Genomic DNA, 19,468 nt, shown 5'->3' with positions numbered 1-19,468 from the left:
AAATGAAAAAAAAGGGAAGCTCGAAAAAGGTGAATAGTGGGGATATAGGAAAAATACTTCAGAGTTTGCCTAGTGGGTTTTCATTATTTGACAGACATTAGCTGCAAGTAAGATTTTTGTGTAAGCAGCTACCAGGAGCGGCAACTGTGCGTTTAGAAACTTGCAAAGCTGTTGTTGTTCTAACATTGTCAAATTTGTTCTAAAGGAACTTTGCTGAGAATTTACAGAACTGTCCTAGCATTCTCTGTCTTCCTAAATGCCCAGGATCCCCAGCTAACAAAGTTCAGCGCAACTGGACACACACTGATGCACTGTGTGATCTGTCAGAGACCACACCAGGGAGGGCGTGAGTGAAAGGTAGTCTCTGTCCCTGTGGAGCTTCCGGTGGGAGAGGAGTGGGGGGGCGGGGGCTGCCATGGGGATGGAAGCAGAAGATGAGAGCGGGAAGGCAGATAAACAATGGCCATGTAAACAAATCCATTTCTTAATTCCCTGACATGACCGGGGCCTTGACCCATTTGTAACCATTATGTAATCGCCGAAATAAGTCCAGTTAAATTATTCAAAAATCTCCAAATGCCAATTCCATTTAATTTTAAATAACAAGCATCCCTGAGAGAGGTGACTTTTGTAACGATGACTAAGGGAAAATATTTTTCTAGCAGGGTTTCTGTACAGGAAAAAATTCATTGCTTCCATCCCCACATCCCACACCCCACATTCCACACCGGTTGGTGTAAAAATATTTGTATTTAAATAATTTTAAATGTCATGCATTTATAATTAAAAGCAATTCTGTGTTCAGAGGAACAGAAATTACTGACTTTAAATCAATGAGAAAAAATAAATTTTCCTCAAAGAAATATCTCATGAGATTCAAGTAGTTTAAACCAAGCTAATGTGATATAAGCCCATCAGTTGCATATGGTATCTGGTGTGACCACTGGAATATCTGTCCACCTCCAGCTGCAGGAGCCTATAGGACATTCCAGCAAGAGCCCTTCATTTCTCCCAAAGGGTCTCTCCTTTCTCCCTTCTGCTTCCCACCTTTAAGTACTCACCTTTAAGTACCTTTAAGGACTGGATATGCACAAAATGTTCTCTTTCCTTTCAAAATGACACTCACTTATCTCTTCCTCCTGGTTGCTGAGATCCCTCTAACTGAACAGCTCCTGATGCCTGCTCAACATCCCTTCTATAACACAACCACCCCTACCCCTGTTCTCAGCCCCCACCAAGGAATTGCATTCCCTTAGCCACAGTGATTATTCACCAGAGCATGGACTGGAAGATGGGTCACTTCAAGCCTTCACTGAGGAAGCCAGGGAGGGGTGGATTTCTGATGATTTGGGAGCACTCTCTGGATTCCACACTGCTTGTGGTGGTTAACTTGATGTGTCACCTTGGCTAGGCTATGGTGCCCAGTCGTTTGGTCAAACACTAATCTAGATGTTTATGTAAGGTATTCTTTTGATGAAATTAACATTTAAATCAGTTTGGGTAAAGCAGGTACCCTCCATAATGTGGGCAGCCTCATGGAATCATATGAAGACCTTAAGAGCAAAGACAGGTCTCCCAAGAAGGAAATCTCAGGATTGCAATATAGAGACACTGCCTGAGTTTCCAGCCTGCTGCCCTGCAGAATTCAGACTCAAGACTGCAATGTCAACTCGTACCTAAATTTCTAGCCTGCCAGTCTGCCGTACACATTGTACCACAATTCTGTGAGCAAATTCCTTAAATAAATCTCTCTTGTCTCTTTTCTGTCTCTATTTCTATCTGGGTTTTTTTTTTTTTTTTTGCCTCCCCTTCTCCCTCTGTCCTCTACCTTCTCTCCTTCCTTTTGTCTCTCCCATGGATTCTGTTTCCCTGGAGAACCTTGACTAATACACTACCTAAGTCATACTTGCACCCTTGAATTGCTCAGGGTTTTATTTGTGTGTTGGTTTAAGCCAGCTTGAGTTCTGTTTCTATCACCTGTGACTAAGAGTCTTGAGCATTCCTGGGTGTAAGTGGACAGAATCCCATATAGGTTAATAAATGAAAGATTCTTGAAGAATTCTGCCTAATATTATTAATTACTAAATAACAAGACTACTTAAGGGCCAGAATCGTATCTGATGCTTTATTCTACTGTATTGCTTAGAATTCTTGGCACACAGGTTAGTAAATGTTGGTTGAGTTGAATTGTAGGAGGAGGTTGGTCTAGAGGGTTCAGCTCCTGGAATTACCCTAGTAGCTGTAGATACAGATCCTCTGACATTTAGGAAACCCAAGAGTGATTAAGTAATGTAACAGGTAGATTCAGCATTTACTATATTCATGGAATTGCTTAGAAATGGTTGCAGTGTGTTTTTATTTATGTCCTTACATGTGTATGTCTATTATCGATACACACTGGTTTCCTTCTAGGTATTTGGATTAGACCATGCTTAGCTTCTTAGCTTCATCAAACCAGCACTTCTTCAGGGAGATTCTAGTCAAGATCAGGACAATTCCATCATTGCTACATTATTATATTAGTTTGCTTTGCCTATTTTAACAAATTACCACAGACTGAGTGGCTTAAACAACAGGAATCTATTGTTTCATAGTTCTGGAAACTGGAAGTCTGAGATCAAGATGTTGGTAGGACTTTAACCCCTCTGAAGGCACTAAGAATCATTCCAGGCTTCTGTTCTAGCTTCTGGTAGTCCCTTGGCTCGTGGCAGCATAACTCCAATCTTCACATGGATTCTTATATGCTTCTGTATCCAAATTTCCCCTTTTTATAAGGACCTTCTTCATGTTGTATTACCCACCTACAGCAGAATGACCTCATCTTAACTATAATTATGTCTGCAATGACCGTATTTCCAAATAAGGTCATATGCTGCGATACTGGGAGTTAGGACTTCAGCATATATGGATGTTGGGGGGGTGGGGCACACAATTCAACCCATAACAGTTGTTTGTACTCCCTCAGCTCATTCCTGAGCAGCCTTCACAGGAGGACTCCAGAGCTGTGAGCAGCAGGAGGGCAGGAGAGCCGGCTGCATTGCCGAGCTAGGCACACGTTGCCAAGGTCCTAGCCACTTGGTTCCATGACTGCCGCCATACATTCCTACACCAGGCAAGGGGTTCTATTCCAGCAGCACCAGCATTGCCCTGAAACGAATGCTAATAATATTCCCCAGGCACCCTCCACTAGCGAGTCTCTTTTCCTTCTCCAGTATCTTCTGGTTGCTTCTCCCTCTTTGAAAAGAATAATCAAGGAACAAGAATTAGAAACCACATATAGAAGAAAGAGGAAGAGCAAGAGAGAATGTTTTTAAAATAATACTTTTTGTTAAAGATGGCAATGTATTGTTTTCTGTGACATCTAGAGCTGAGGTTAGAAACCTTTGCAAAGTAATTTTCCAAAGTTCTAGGTCCTCTGTACCATTCTGTTTGGCTAGAGGTGTAGAGGTATAAAGATGGAGCTCAGCCATGGGAGAGGGTGGAGGCCATTGTGCTTCTGCAAACTCTCCATGTCAGTACAGGCAGGCGCCATGGATCTGACTGTTGCCAAAGACCGTTCTCCCAAGTGACTGGGGGAAAGAGACTGGGATTAGGAGGCAGGGAACCGGCAAGGAGGTCAGGGAGTTTGAGGGGACAACTTTCCAAGGGACACTGGAAGTAAGTCCATGTGCCATCTTTGTCATGCTTGCTATATAGGTCACAGACACCTGCTCTTGGATAGCTTCCAGTGTAGTCCCTGATGCATAAAGAGCTGTGAACACCTGGCTTACATCGGTTGGATAATTTTACATAACTCCCACACAGCCAGGTAAATCAACACCAAATTAGAGACCCAGCACCTAACATAAAAGATACAGAATCTAAAAGCAAGTAAGAATTAAAGTCCTTAAATTCAGTAGTGATATTTATGCTGATCCTATTTACTGATACTTAACACATTATAATAAATCAGTAGCAAATATGGAAAACTATGGTGGACAGTTTATAGGCCAGAAAGTATGTATTTTTCTGAGAACTCATCTGAAATTACAGACGTTTCAAGAATTTAACCTGTGATCTTCTGGGCCTGCCATCCATCCAGATGAAAATAAAAGTTTAGTCTGAGAGTGTCTGTTTGTCCACTTGATGCCAAATAGTTAAGTGATAAACAGAATGCTTACCAACTATTTTAATTTTACAATATTATATGTTTGGCTTTTCATTTTTATTTTTATTTTTTTAAAGAAGTTGTTTTTTTTTAAAGATTTTATTTATTTATTTAATTGACAGAGACAGACAGAGAGAGAGAGAGAGAGAGAACACCAGCAGGGGGAGTTGGAGAGGGAGAAGCAGGCTTCCCGCCGAGCAGGGAGCCCGATGTGGGGCTCGATCCCAGGACCCTGGGACCACGACCTGAGCAGAAGGCAGACGCTTAACCAACTGAGCCGCCCAGGTGCCCCATGTTTGGCTTTTTAAAAACCTCGCCTACCTTTTGTAGATTCCCTGTCTTCTATTCCTTGATTTTAGTCTCGCATTTATAGATGGAGAAAACATTAACTTTTGTGGTAATCTTCACTGACATCAAAATGATAGAGAAAAGATTCATTACAGCACAATTTTAAAAGAAATACATCTGATTTTACTGCAAAAATAAAATCTGCTAAGAATTGGCATAAATCCTTGCTCACAATCAGTGTTCCATAAATGATGTTGAAATAAATTGTAGAAGGAAAGTCCTGGAGTGCCACCACCAAAAAACAAACGCACAGACAAAAAAAACCCTCACCGTTTGTACTGTTTTCCTCTTCTTTGGGAGTAAAATACAAGTCAAGATAAGTTGTAAACACAAGGGCGCCTGGGGTGGCTCAGTCCGTTGAGCGTCCAGCTCTTGATTTTGGCTCGGGTCATGATCTCAGGGTGTAAGATCGAGCCCTGCGTCAGGCTCTGCTCTCAGCAGGGAGTCTGCTTGAGATTCTCTCTCCCTCTGCCCTTCCCCCCCCCCCCAATTTGCCTGCTCTCTCTCTCAAATAAATAAATAAATCTTAAAAAAAAAAAAAAAGATGTAAACACTGAATAAGGGCATATCCTTAAACTTCAAATTAAGGTATTTTAATTCCTAGTCACTCTTCAGATATGAGGTTCGGTCATAAAGTTACCTGGTAAGCTCAGTGTTGTATGCAAACTGCATACTTTGCTACCAGCAAAATAATTTAAGCCTGTGTGGTAACATGGTAAAATGGATCTAGGTAACTATGCCTCAGTTACATTCAGATTACAAATAATTGCTCTCCTAGCAAGTGGACAATGTGGGTTCTTTGAGAATTGTGGTAAAAAAAAAAAATAAGTTATTCTGCTAACATGTATTTTCAGCAGTATATCAAAGTAGTTTGCCAAAGCTTGGGGGAAAAAGGCAAAACAACACATGATGCTATTCCAAGTGGACGGCCAGCAATGCCACAAGTTAGGAAAACCACAAATGACTCAATAGCATTCTTCAAGGCAAATGCTTGACTCCATTAAGACGTTCTGTAGAAAAGCAGTTATAAGTTACAGTTTAAAATGATATTTCTAATATTTGGCTTGCTTGGAATGAAATCAGCTTCCTAAAAACACTTGTAAGCATCTTTGAGTAATTTCCATAAATAGAAATAACCTTGAGAATAAATCTCTGCATCCTAGAGAAAAGCCTCGTGTTCCTCACTCTCTGTCCCCTTTCCCCTCACTAAATCTCCCCATCTCAGCCGCAGGCAGTGATTTTTAGCCAAGGGAGATTTTGTCCCCCAGGAGACATTTGGCAACATTTGGGGCTGTCATGGGAAGCTGGGGCTGTAGGTAAGAGGAGAGGAGAAATGGTACCAGCTTCTGGTAGGTGAGGCCAGGGATGCTGCTAAACATCTTACAATACACAGGACAACCCCAGAATAAAGAATCCCCTGACCCAAAATATCAATAGTTCAGAGATTGAGAAACCCTGGCCTGGAGACACAAACGGGGCGGCTATGCGTGTGTATGTGCATGGTATTGGCACACAAACAGAACACATCCATCCTTGAACTCTAAGAGCCCTTTGAAACCCACATAAACTGTTGCCCTAACAGATCAGCAGTTCCAGTAAAGAAATTCTACTTTCAGACTAGATGTGAGGCAGGCTCAGAAAGGATTTTTTTATTCTTTGCTCCACCCCAACTCCTCAAGTAAAATTTCTAAAGGAAGCATTGTGATAAACAATTAGAGGGATTGTTGATTTTATTCTTAGGTTTTAGAATTGTGGCTGAGCCTTAGCCTGCGATTCTTGACTACTGTATGGGTCACCTCTGTGCGGTCTTTCCTTCTGTCATGAAAGGTTTTAACTGTATTTGAACAGTGACTAACAATGGGCATTCTTCATGTTATTCATTTCGGTTAGGTGTCGGTTTTTCCTCCTCGTCTTCCAAGCCCTTGTCCAAGACAGCAGGACATTTTCAGGTAGCGTATTTCCTTTCTCAAGAGTCATTCTGTGGGTAGTAATGAATTCTTTAGTATTCACAAGATTTCGAGGACTTCAGCATAATTTAATTTTCACATACCACCGATCACTTATGGCAAGTACCTTTTCTCTCTTGAACACCATACTGCACACTACTGTTTCCTCATCTGGTCCCCTGTCTCATTGGCCACAGGTCTGAAGTGACTGTGTTCTTCACCACAGTCTTCTTGAGGCAAGTCACCAACCACCCCCTTTTGTGAGCAGTGACCACCCATAGTAAACCCACTTGAGGAGGGTTTTGGCTCAACTAAAACTTCCACCAGCATCAGAGGCTTTCAGATACAACTGGTAGCTTCTAGAAGTGTCAGTCATGTTGGTAGAGATCTCACAAGAAATTTAAGCAAGTAAAGCACCATTTAGCAAAACTACCTACCAACACCCTTCAAACAAACAAACAGGCAAGAGAAACAATAGCAATAACCCATATAATTAATCTGTGCGAAATAACACAATGAACATACTCACAGTAACGATCATAAAATGCTGGGCTGGATGGGACTCTCGGTACTGCTTAGGGGAGCTGCATCCTCTGCTAGTGCCAGCTTCTTGCCTCTTTCTCCTCTTCTGTTTTATTTTGGTGATAAAGGAATAAAGGCTCAAGGAGGGGAAGTGACTTGGCCAAACTCATACTGGTTGCTGGGCTAAGTCAGATCTGGAAACACAACGCACACCTTCTTCCATATATGTAAAAGGCCGGAAGCACAAAAGACTGTGATGTTATATGCATGTGTTTCCAATTTTTTTCTACTACTTTCCTTCCCCCACTCTTATCTTTTCACCCAAATTTCCCATCTTCTTACACAGACTATTTTGGAAATTAGAAAACATATTTTTAATGCAAATATGCCTTTTTAAAAAAAGTTGTAGACACCCACAACATTTTTTATGCTTAGTGACTTGATGCCAACTATATATACTTATAGGTGGATGGGTATCTCCGAATCTATAAATGTCATTTGTATATTCATATACTTTCGTATACCAGATTTCCAAATCTAGTTGTTTTCCCTCACCTCCCAGAAAGACAGCATCCCTGACATTTTGGTAGCATAGCCATAGCTATACAGTTCTATCATGGGAGCTTGCATTATATACTTGTTCGTGACGAAGGTAAAAATAAATCTTGATAGTTTTTTTCCGGTGATACTTCCCATCTTTTGATAGGAAAGATGAAAAGAAAAGCAATCAATGCTCTTCTTTGGAAAGGAAGAAGAGTTAGATCTAAATAAAAATAAGCAGCATCTCAGGCTTGACAAACTTTTCTAGAGAATTCTTCCCCCCCGCAAAGAGCCCCTAGCATGGAGCATGGGTCTGCCAGCTAATAGATGTGTCCATGCAACACTTATTCTGTGCTTTCTCTAGTCACCACCTGAAACGTAACTAAAGCACTCCATCTAATTTACCTTAATGTTCATCCTCATCCTTCAGGCAGTATTTTGAGACCTTTTGTAGTTCATAAATGTTATGATTGGCTGTCCAGGGCGTTCTGTGACATGTGACTCCCTCAAACCTTGTTACGACCTGGGCACATTACCCATCTAATGTAAAAAAAAACAAATAAATAAAAGAAGCATTATTTCTTGTGAGTATACTTGGCAAGTTTTCTATTTAAACTGCATGTAAGCAGAGACAAAACAAAACAAAACAAAAAACCTAGACTCAAATGCAAAGAACAAATTGGTGATTGTCAGAGGGGAGGTAGGTGGGAGGATGGGCGAAACAGATGAAGGGGATTGACAGTACACTTACCTTGATGAGCACTGAGAAATGTGTAGAATTGTGGAATCGTTGTATCATACATCTGAAACTAATATAACACTGTTAACTATACTTAAATTAAAAAATTAAAATAAATACATCTCATAGCTAAAAATAAACAAACTGCATATAGGCAAACATTGGAGATATTGTGAGTTGGGTTCCTGATCACCTCAATAAAGCAACTATGGCAATAAAGCAAGTCAAATGAATTTTTTTATTTCCCAGTGTATATACAAGTTATATTTACACTGTACTGTAGCCTCTTAAGTGTGCAATAGCATTATGTCTTAAAAAACAGCATGTGTACTTTAATTAAAAAATACTTTATTGCATGGCACCCGGGTGGCTCAGTCAGGTAAGCATCTGACTCTTGATTTGGGCTCAGGTCATGATCTCGGGGACGTGGGATCCAGCCCCGCCTAGGCTCTGTGCTCTGTGGGGAGTCTGCTTCTCTCCCTCTCCTCTGCCCCGCCTCCACCCCCCGTTCATGATCACTCTCAAATAAATAAATAAATCTTTAAAAAATATACTTTATTGCTAGAAAATGCTAACCATCCCATCATCTGTGCTTTCAGGGAGTCACAATCTTTTTTGCTCTTGGAGGGTCTTGCCTCGAGGTTGGTGGCTGCTGACTGATTGAGGTGGTGGTTGCTGAAGGTTGGGATAACTGTGGAAATTTCTTAAAATAAGACCACAGTGAAGTTTGATGCACTGATTGACTCTTCCTCTTTTCATGAACGATTTCTTTGTAGCCTGTGATGCTGTTTGACAGCATCTTACCCGAGGTAGAACTTTCTTCCAAATTGGAGTTATTCCTCTCAAACCCTACTGCTGCTTTATCAACTAAGTTTATGGAGTATTCTAAATCTTTTGTCATTTCAACAGTCTTGATAGCATCTTCACCAGGAGTAGATTCCATCTCAAGAAACTACTTTCTTTGCTCATCCATAAGAAGCAACTCCTCATCCATTCAAGTTTGATCATGAGATTGCCAGCAATTCAGTCCCATCTTCAGGCTCTGCTTCTAATTCTAGTTCTCTTGGTATTTCCACATCTGCACCTACTCCCTCAACTCAGGTCTTGAGCCCCTCAAAGTCATCCATGAGGGTTGGAATCAACTTCTTCTAAACTCCTGTTAATATTGGTATTTTGACCTTTGCCCATGAATCATGAATTCTGCTTACTGACATCTAGAATGATGAACCCTTTCCAGAAAATTTTCAATTTACTTTGCCCAGATCCATCAGAGGAATCACTCACTATCTATGGTAGCTATAACCTTATGAAATGTATTTCTTAAATAATAAGACTTGAAATTCAAAATTACTCCTTGATCCATGGGCTGCAGAATGAGTGTTGTGTTAACAGGCATGAAAATAACATTAATCTCATGGTACATCTCCATGTAAGCTCTTGGGTGAGCAGGTACATTGTCAATGAGCAGGATTATTTGGAAAGGAATCTTCTTTTCTGAGCTGTGCTTAAAATATTCAGTAGATTATGTCATAAACAGATGTACCCTCATCCAGGCTCTGTTGTTCCATTTGTAGAGCACAGGCAGAGTAGATTTACCATAACTCTTAAGGGCCCTGGGATTTTCAGAATGGTCAATGAGCATTGGCTTCAACTTAAAGTCACCCAGCTGCATTAGTCCTTAACAAGAGAGTCAGCCTGTCCTTTGTCCTTTGAAGGCAGGCATTGACTTCTCTCTAGCTGTGCAAGTCCTAGATGGCATCTTCCTTTACTGTAAGGCTGTTTCATTTACATATAAAATCTATCGTTGGGGTGCCTGGGTGGCTCAGTCGTTAAGCGTCTGCCTTCGGCTCAGGTCATGGTCCCGGGGTCCTGGGATCGAGCCCCGCATTGGGCTCCCTGCTCAGCGGGAAGCCTGCTTCTCCCTCTGCCACTCCCCCTGCTTGTGTTCCCTCTCTCACTGTGTCTCTCTCTTCAAATAAATAAATAAAATCTTTAAAAAAATAAAAAAAATAAAATCTATTGCTTAGTGTAACCACCTTCATCAGTTCTCTTAGCTGGATCTTCTGGAGAACTTGCTGCAGCTTCTACATCAGCACTTGCTGCTTCACCTTGCACTTTTAGGTTATGGAGACGGCTTCTTTCCTCCAACCTCAGGAACCAACCTGAGCTAGCTTCAGACTTTTCTTCTGCAGCCTCTTCACCTCCCTCAGCCTTTCTAGAATTGAAGAGGGTGAGGGTCTTGCTCTGGATTAGACATTGGCTCAAGGGAATGTTGTGGCTGATCTTCTATCCAGAACGCTAAAACTTTCTCCAGAGGAGCAATCAGGCTGTTTCACTTTCTTATTCATGTGTTCACAGGAGTAGCACTTTTAATTTCCTTCCAGAACTTTTCCTTTGCATTCACAACTTGGCGAACTGGCGCAAGAGGCCTCGCTTTCAGCCTATCTCAACTTTTGGCATGACTTCCTCATTAAGATAAATCATTTCTAGCTTTTGATTTAAAGTGAGAAATGTGCAACTCTTCCTTTCAATTAAAGACTTAGAAACCATTATAGGGTTATTGATTGGCCTAATTTCAATATTGTTGTGCCTCAGGGAGTAGGGAGGCCTGAGGAGAGGGAGAGAGATGGTGGAACGGCTGGTCCGTGGAGCAGTCAGAATACACCCAAAATTCAGCAATTAAGTTCACTATTACATGGGCACGGTTGGCGGTGCTCCAAAAGAATTATAATAGTAACAGACGATCACTGATCACAGATCACCATGACATCTATTCGTTATATTTAATGGAAAAGTTTGAGATATTCCAAGAGTTGCCAAGATGTGACAAGGACACGAAGTGAACAAATGCTATTGGAAAAATGGTGCCAATAGGTTTGCTCAGTACAGAGTTGCCACAGACCTTCAGTTTGTGGAAAATGCAGTATCTGAGAAGTGCAGTAAAGTGAAAAACAAGGTATGCCGGTATATGGTACGATACCAATTTTTAAAAATTGTGTGTGTGCACGCATACAGGGAAAAAATCTATATAGGTATTTACCAAGGTGTTAACAATGATTTTCTTTCAGTGGTAAGACTTTCCTTTATACTTATCTGTATATTTTACAAAGCTTATTGAATTCTTTAATATTTAGAAAAGTGTTCACTAAAAACAAAATATTTATGTAAAGCCTTTTCGAATGACACTCCTGTCTCTGATTCACTGGATTTGTAGCTAGGCCTATTCATTTAATAACAATTTACAGGATACCTACAATGTGCAAGGACCTATACTAATAGCTGCTAGAGAAATAGTTTTACTCTTTTACAGAGATCAAAGCTGTCAGCTAACAGATATTCACAGGCTGCCTGCTATGTGTCCATAGCCACCTGCTAGGAGTTCTGGATACAGTGATGAACAGTGTCCCATCCCCAGGAGCTTATATACTATAAACATGTAAATAAATAATTAATAGCGGCTATGATGCATGTTATGAAGATGTTTTTGGGCAATGGCACACTCCACTGGGAGTGGAGGGCTTCAGCTGGAATGCTCAGGAAGGACCTCACCAAAGCGGTCACATTTGGGTTGAAGCCTGAATATTAGGAGACAGCTTTGTGAAGATACGGCCTCAAGCAGAAGGAACAGCAAGAAGGGAGGAACCAAGATGAGAACAAGTTTAGCATATTCAAGGAACAACAACAACAAGACAGTGGCAGAGTACAGACAAGGAAAAGAAGTGAGCAGAGGCCAGGAGGCAGTCTTCCAGCCCACAGTACTGAGTTTAGATTTGATTCTCATTGCAAGGAGAGGTTTGTGGTGAGTTCTAAGTAAAGAAGTGATATTGTCTAGTTGACATCTGATAGAGGTTCTGCTGATCTGTGTTAACAGTGCATTTGCAGGAGGCAAGGGGAGAGCCAGGGAGGCCAGTCAGGGTGCTTGCTGTTGAGGATGAGTCTAGAAGCTGCTGCATAGGGCTGATAGTGGGGGAGAGGTACTGAAAGCTTCAAAACAGAAATACTTCCTGATGGGGGACCAAAAAAAGGGAAGGGGGGGAGTTTCTGCTCTTCTATTACACAGCTACTCATCTCTTTCCACTCTGGTCTTATGGAGTGTGCCTGAGGTTGCTATCTCTCAGTATCCTTTCTCCGCTGTTTTTGTACTAGAACTCCTTGAGTTCTAGCTAGACACATGGCCATTAGGTTATAAACTACATTTCTCAGGTTCCCTTGCTACTAGGAGTGGCCTTGTGACTAAATCAGGCCGTTGGGAAATGAACTAATGTATGCACTGTCTAGATGATGTCCTTGAGGACACAGCCACCTGGTAAGACTTTCTATACACTCCCCTCCAGCTGAAACTCAGATGTGGATCAACCCAGCTTTGACCCCGGGGCATGAGAACATAACCCCAAGGCACGGTGGAGCAACAAGATGGAGAGACAGACTTCCTTAAATGACCTCATGGGACAGCCCTCTGGCTGGCCTCAGTGTTCCCCTTTAGTCTATAGCACGAGAAAAAGAAACTTTCTTTTTAGAACTATGCTGTATTTTAGAGTCTTTTTGGTTAGAACTGCTTATTCCATACCCTAGGTAATATGAGGAGCTTTGGAAAAGCCAAAAAGAAGCATTGACAGCAGAGAAACTAGGGCATAGTCTTTGGGGTTGATCGGGAATTTTTAAAAAGATAAGCTAGTGTCTTCTCCTCAGTGCCCTCCTGGCTGATAATAGGAAGAAAGCATAGCCAACGGAAAGAAAAATTATTTTGATACTGTAAATCTACTCCAAATCCCTAGGGCCATACCTGACCCTTGGGAGAGTTCTGACCTCCAGCTAAGTTTCAGGGTAAGAGATTAAGGAACATTCCAGGGGCGCCTGGGTGGCTCAGTTGGTTAAGCGACTGCCTTCAGCTCAGGCCATGATCCCAGGGTCCTGGGATGGAGCCCCTTGTCCCGACTCTCTGCTCAGCGGGAAGCCTGCTTCTCCCTCTCCCTCTGCCCCTCCTCCAGCTTGTACTCTTTCTCTCACTCACTCTCTGTCTCTCAAAAAAAAAGGAACATTCCAATCAGGAACTCTGGATAACATTAAGTTTGTAATATGCTGATGAAAAAGAAGCCAAAATGTAACCTAGACTTGTTTTCTTTACCTGTTATTTTAAAGAAACTTTCATTTTGATGTAAATTAATCATTAATTACTCTTAATGAAGAAGTATGTATGGATATACTCTACATGTCTAGAAGATACAGCAAACTCTCAGTTGAGCACATGTATACAGGAGACCTCGTTGCACGTGTCCTGGGTGGCTAGTCAGCTCTTCTCATCTACTTGCACTGTACCTGAATTCGGCACCCTCATTAAAAAAAAAAAAGCCCTTCTCAAGGGTATGAAGGGTAACACATACACAAAACAAAATGAATTAAGTAATACAAAATATTACAGTAGGCCAGAAAATAGTCTCCAATATAGGGGTAACATGACCTCCCTTACAGGGTTTTTTTGAGGATTATAACAGAGAATTATGTAAAGTAACCCATAAAAAGTGGTGTTGTTGTTGTTGTTTATCTTCTTCTCATACTCAGTTATTTGGGTTTCAAACCAAAATACTCTGGAATCTGCCACAAGTCCCTGAAAGAATGACCAAGTGATCACCCCCAGTAAACCGGTCATTTGGCTTTTCTACATTGCTTAATACAGGGATAAGGATTGAAAGGTCAGAGGGAAGGGAGACTAATGTGTAGGGAGCACTTACTATATGAACACTTTAGCTTGGTTCTTTCCTTTGATCCTCATCCTCATAATCCAGTATGGTGACACTGATGAGAGAGCAAAAGGCAAGCTGAAGACAGAGTACAAGCTGACGACGAGCAACCCACTCCCGACTCCCAACCCCCCCCCCCCCCCCGCCCAGTGGGATACACGTGACATTCCTCCAGGAAACTCCCAACTCTCTTAAGGTTAATGCCTTACTAGAAGGAAAAACAACCTTAGCTTGACAATAGCAAGGCCTCTTGTATCCTGAGAGTCTTCTTTAGCATATGAAAGTTCTTTTGGACACCTCCCTTTTTCCTTACCTCCCCAGCTCCCAAGTATATAATCAGCCACCCGTCACAACCCCAGGGCAGCAGCTCTTTCTGTCCATGGGTCCTGTCCTCAGGCTTAAATCAAACCACCTTTTTTGTACCAAAGACATTTGAGGAATTTTTTTCTTGTCCGTTGGCTCCGGACCTCACCACCCCCAATAACACTCCAAAACGACATCAATACCATCATTCCTATTTTAACAATAAAGAAACCAGATTTAACAAGGTTAAATTTCTTACTCCGTCACATAACTAATAAGAGGTTGTTAATGGTTGAGCTGAAATTCCATAAAAATTCCAACACTCCCGAATACAGCAGGGGACCTCAAAACCACTTTCCACTGTCAATTTTCTTTATTTTTTTTTATTTTTTCTTTTAAAGATTTCATTTATTTGACAGAGAGAGGGAGAGAGGGAACACAAGCCGGGGGAGTAGGACAGGGAGAAGCAGGCTTCCTGCAGAGCAGGGAGCCCGATGCGGGGCTCGATCCCAGCACCCTGGGATCATGACCTGAGCTGAAGGCAGACGCTTAACGACTGAGCCACCCAGGCGCCCCTCAATTTTCTTTTTTAATCCCACGTAGGATTAATAATTTCCTCCTTTGTATTCCCATTTAAAATCTTGTATATACATTCACACGTAGAGTAACTTGGTTTAGAAGCCTTTTCGTGGCGCCTCCACTAGACTGACAGCTTTCATGGGCAAACACTTTAGCTTCTGTGTGATGGGGTTTTGGAATTTAGGTGAGAGGTTCGGTGGGTGAGGTCGGAGCCAACGACCAATTCTTGAGACGACTTTGGTGCAAAATGGTGGCTTTATTAAAGCACAGGGACAGGACCTGTGGGCAGAAAGAGCTGCGGCACCAGGGGTCTTGAAGAGTGGTGATTATATACTCAACTCAGGAGTTGGGGGAAAAATCCTTTTCCTTACTTCAAAAGGATTTTCATATGTTAAAGAGGACTCTCTGGATACTGCTAAAGAGGAACAACAAGATAATGCTAAAGAGGACCTACAAGATATCGGAGGCCTCGTGGTTGTCAAGTTAGGGTTGTTTTCCCCTCTAGCAAGGTATTAACATGAAGATAGTTGGGAGACTCCTGGAAGAATGTCACACCTGCCCCACCCAGGAGTGGGGGGTGGGGGAGGTTGCAGGGTGTCGGCTTATGCTTTGTCTTCAGCTAGCCTTCTGCTCCCTCATCATGTGTATTCTTTTTTTTTTTTTAAGATTTTATTTATTTATTTTGACAGAAAGAGACACAGTGAGAGAGGAAACAGAAGCAGGGGGAGTGGGAGAGGGAGAAGCAGGCTCCCCGCGGAGTGGGGAGCCCAACGCGGGGCTCGACCCAGGACCCTGGGATCATGACCTGAGCCGAAGGCAGACGCTTAACGACTGAGCCAGCCAGGCTTCCCTCATCATGTGTATTCTTAGTGTCTAGCACAACCCCTGCAGATAGTAGGCAATCAATAAATGTTTATTGAATCATGCACAGATTCCCTAACCGCAGTCATGTACCATAGTCCAGTTGCCCATGAGCATTTCCAGGGTTCTCTTTGCGCATCTTCAGTCTCCAGACCCCTCAGCTTCATGAAGTTTCTGCAAACAACAACCATCACACATCTGAAGACATGAAGCACTATGTGTGGAAACTGTTACACGCTAACATAAAGACCTTTTGAGGTTGTGCTTTATGGTAATTGCAGAAACCTTTCTTAGTAAATGAGAAAACAGCTCTTTCCCTTTCCCTGGGGTTGAGTGCATTAAAGTGTTCTGAAGGGCAACACGCGCGCGTGCACGCACACTCACACAGGCTCACAGCGCGAGCGCTCACTATCCCTGCTGTATCGGGAGCCTCCTGAACCACACTCTCACCGCATGGAGCCTGAATCACAATAGTAAACCGAAGAGGAGCTTCCACAACAAATTCTTTAAACATATTCATGGCTGTCAACACCGATATTAAAGATTCAATTAGGCCGCCCTGACTTGAGCTGCATACAATCTTTACTGTAATTAGATTCTTTGTTGTACACATTGTGTCACCATGGAGGAAAGGTCATTGAGACGCACACTCTCATACAGATAATCACACCCTGGACTCTATGAGTGTGATGGCAACTGGCAAAGAAAATACACAGTTTCTTCCCCTGCGTGGTAATATAAAGGAAACACAGAGTCCCTGAATCCTGCTCATTTTCTTTTTTTTTTGGCAAAATGTTCTTAGCATAATCTTGCTGAGTCCGTAAGAGCAGGTAACAGAGTTAACACTACCAGTTTGACAAGGCTAGGCAGAAAGGTAAAAAAGCAAGCGTGAGTTCTTTAGAGCTCTATGCTGTGCGTGTTCTTTCACAATCCAGACTGCTGTTCAGTGTAGGCATAGCGTCAAGAACTATGCAGAGTCCGGGACTGTACCCTACTCGCAAGCTAACAAGTCTGCCCACTGTAATTTCATTTATCCTAGTAGAAGAAATAAGAAAATAAGAAATCAGAGACAAAGGACAGTTTATTATTTACAGCAATAGTAGGTGAACCAACCAGGCTGGCCTGGGGTTGCCATTAGGAGAAAAGTAAAGGTATCTTAACTGGGAATGGCCAGAATAGAGTCCTAAATTTTCTAATTGGGATATATAACTTTCAACCCCTTGCATCCTAATCATCACCCAGGCAGCAGCTGAGAGAAAATGATCTCCTTCCGGGGAGAGTTGTGTTCAGTGATCAAACTGTCATCCTAATGTGTGGGGACCAGGAAGAGATGAAGGAGGTTGAGTGGGAGGCATCATTGAGGCCATTCCAGTGCTCAACAATGGCAGATGCAGGATGGCAGGGAGCATGAAAGGTCCATCAAATGCCTTGACTATCAGCTCACTGTTGAGTGGCTTATGATATAAGGCACACCACAGTCAGACTGCAGATGGTGCAGACAGCCAAAAACTTGACATAGATTGGTTTCAAGGGTCACAGCAGTGTGGCCAGAATTGGCTGACCAGACTAGAACAGAAACACCCTCGCCTGCAAAAGTATCCATAGAAGCGGGGTCCTGTGGGTAGGTCTGAGAGGGAATGAAAGGTCACATGTAGTCAGTCTGCCAGGAGTGGGTGGGGTTGATGCCCCAGGTGATGTGTCCTCCCTCATTACAAATGAGTCAACTTTTGGCAGGAGGTCCAAGTCTGGCAGGCAGCTGTAGCCTCTGCATCAGAAACATAGAGGCCTTTAATTTCTGCCCGCTTTGTGAAGGTAGATGTGTTTCCATGTCTAGTGTGGTGATGGATCCAGGCAGGGATGGTAGAAATCTGGGCAGTACAGGCTTAGCAACTTGAATCCAGTCAGTCTCAGCAGAGAACAGAATCTTGGCCTGGGCTTAGTCCAGACAGTTCTATCAGCAGCCACAGTTTATTCCCACAGTTTGCAGGCCCGAAAAGGGGTATCTTTAATCTGCCAGTCTTTAGTTTCTAACTGGCAGATCAAATGGCTAAACCATTGACAAATGGCCCAAGAACCAGTAAAAAATAAAACAGAGTTCTTCAAGGATAGTATTGTCCAGAGCTATAAGAACAGCCTTGAGGTTAGCCCGATGCGTAGAGCAACTTCATATATTTTGGGTCTGCATCACTGGCACTGAAATTGAACAAGCACAGCAGTCCTGTGAACACCACCAGGTTACACCTAATGGAATAATCAGACCCAGGCATTTAGGGGAAGTGCTGTGAATTAAGGGCCCTGTAGAACCACTGACTTTGCTTCAGTTGCCACAATAGGGGACAGTTTCCCCAAAAGAGTAGGTACCACTTTTACATGTAAAGCCTAGAAGCTGCTGAGGCCAAGCTAGTTGTGTTCTTGAATATACCATTTTCACTTGACAAGTGAAGCTCTTTGGGCCTGTCCCCCTTTGTTAGTCATTGAATCTGAGTTGACTCACCCAAAAATAGGACTATCACGTCAGAGAATTGCAAGGTTTCCATGGGTCAGGCATTCGGTTTTGATAAGAGCACAGTAGCAAGCTAATAGGCTTTGTCAAAAGGAGTTTTCCTGATCGTTGTATCATAAAGATAATGAATCCAAAACTCCCGAAGGAGCATCTCTGGGTGGAGGCTGCCTCCCTTTGCTAGAGGCTCCAGTCAACGAAATCATCAGTCACAGAGACTTGTAACTCAGAGGGGTCATTAGAGTTATGGGTTCCCAAGTGAGAGGATGTGTTACAGCTTTCCAGATAGCTTCCAATGCAGCCTGTTCATTGGGCTCCCCCCCCATCAAAGGATGTTGATTTGCAAGTTGGCCCATATGAAGAACCAAATAGATTCCCCAAATGAGGCACACACTGTCTCCAATTATTCAAAGTCTCCAATATGAGCGTCCTTTTGGTGGTAGGTCATCAAAGAGATAGCAGTTTTTCCTTGACTGACAGAAAAATTGAGTGTTGTGAATCCACCCACAGAGGTTCAAGAAACTTCTTGGTCAACGGGCCCCTGATTTTTGTCAGGGTTTACCAGTCACCTCTGATAATAGAGGTATGATAATACTGGAGTCCCAGTGGTTGAACTGAGCCTTCTGACTTGCCGCTTGACAGGACATTACATAACGAACGCTTTGGACATTAGAGGGTGGAGGTGCTCGCTAAATGCTGACGCACACATACCGGCCACTGCATTCAGCTGTTGCTCGCATTACACCAGCTGTGCCAGACTTTGTAACTGCAGCTGATCCATGTTGCAGACTGATGGCGCACCTTGCCCCTGGCACTTGAAGACCAGGACGAGTCTCATTCGCATGACAAGGCCTCTGGTATGGTTTTCATGCTCCTCCAAGGGTACCTAAATTCCCAGGGCATTACTAAAACTGTTTGTGTGTCACATTAACAGTCTCTACATGCAATTCCTCTCAGTTGGGGAGAATCCTCTCTGGTACTTACAGAACAGAGAAGCATAAGCATCAGTTCTTACTGACATTAAGATGTTGCTGCTGCAACATCTTGAATTGGCTCAAAGGGCCACACCCACAAAGTCAGGCTAGCTTCCTTTCCCCACTCTGAGCGCTGCCCAAACTCCATAGGTGAATCTGCATGCCTTTTCCTTCCACACATGCAGATAGGATAGTGACTTGGGCTCCCGTATCCCACAGAGCCATGAAAGTTTTGATTCACTCCAAGATTCGTCAGCTTACTGAAATGGAT

The 19,468-nt window shown here is 42.7% G+C and overlaps 1 protein-coding gene and 1 non-coding gene across 7 annotated transcripts in view; both read left to right on the top strand.

The window, feature by feature from the left end:
• Positions 1-19,468, top strand: part of NEMP2 (nuclear envelope integral membrane protein 2) — a 369,626-nt gene that overhangs the window by 265,201 nt on the left and 84,957 nt on the right. The gene's annotated exons all lie outside the window — the stretch shown is intronic.
• LOC123840118 (small nucleolar RNA U13) lies at positions 7,946-8,049 on the top strand. The gene has a single exon (XR_006789926.1). It is a non-coding gene; the product is annotated as a small nucleolar RNA U13 (small nucleolar RNA).

Source organism: Mirounga angustirostris, unplaced genomic scaffold (assembly GCF_029215605.1).
Source record: "Mirounga angustirostris isolate CCGP_5_RB_7025 unplaced genomic scaffold, mMirAng1.0.hap1 SCAF_3, whole genome shotgun sequence".
In the NCBI taxonomy this organism is placed as follows: domain Eukaryota; kingdom Metazoa; phylum Chordata; class Mammalia; order Carnivora; family Phocidae; genus Mirounga; species Mirounga angustirostris.
This window is presented reverse-complemented; position numbering and strand designations above follow the sequence as displayed.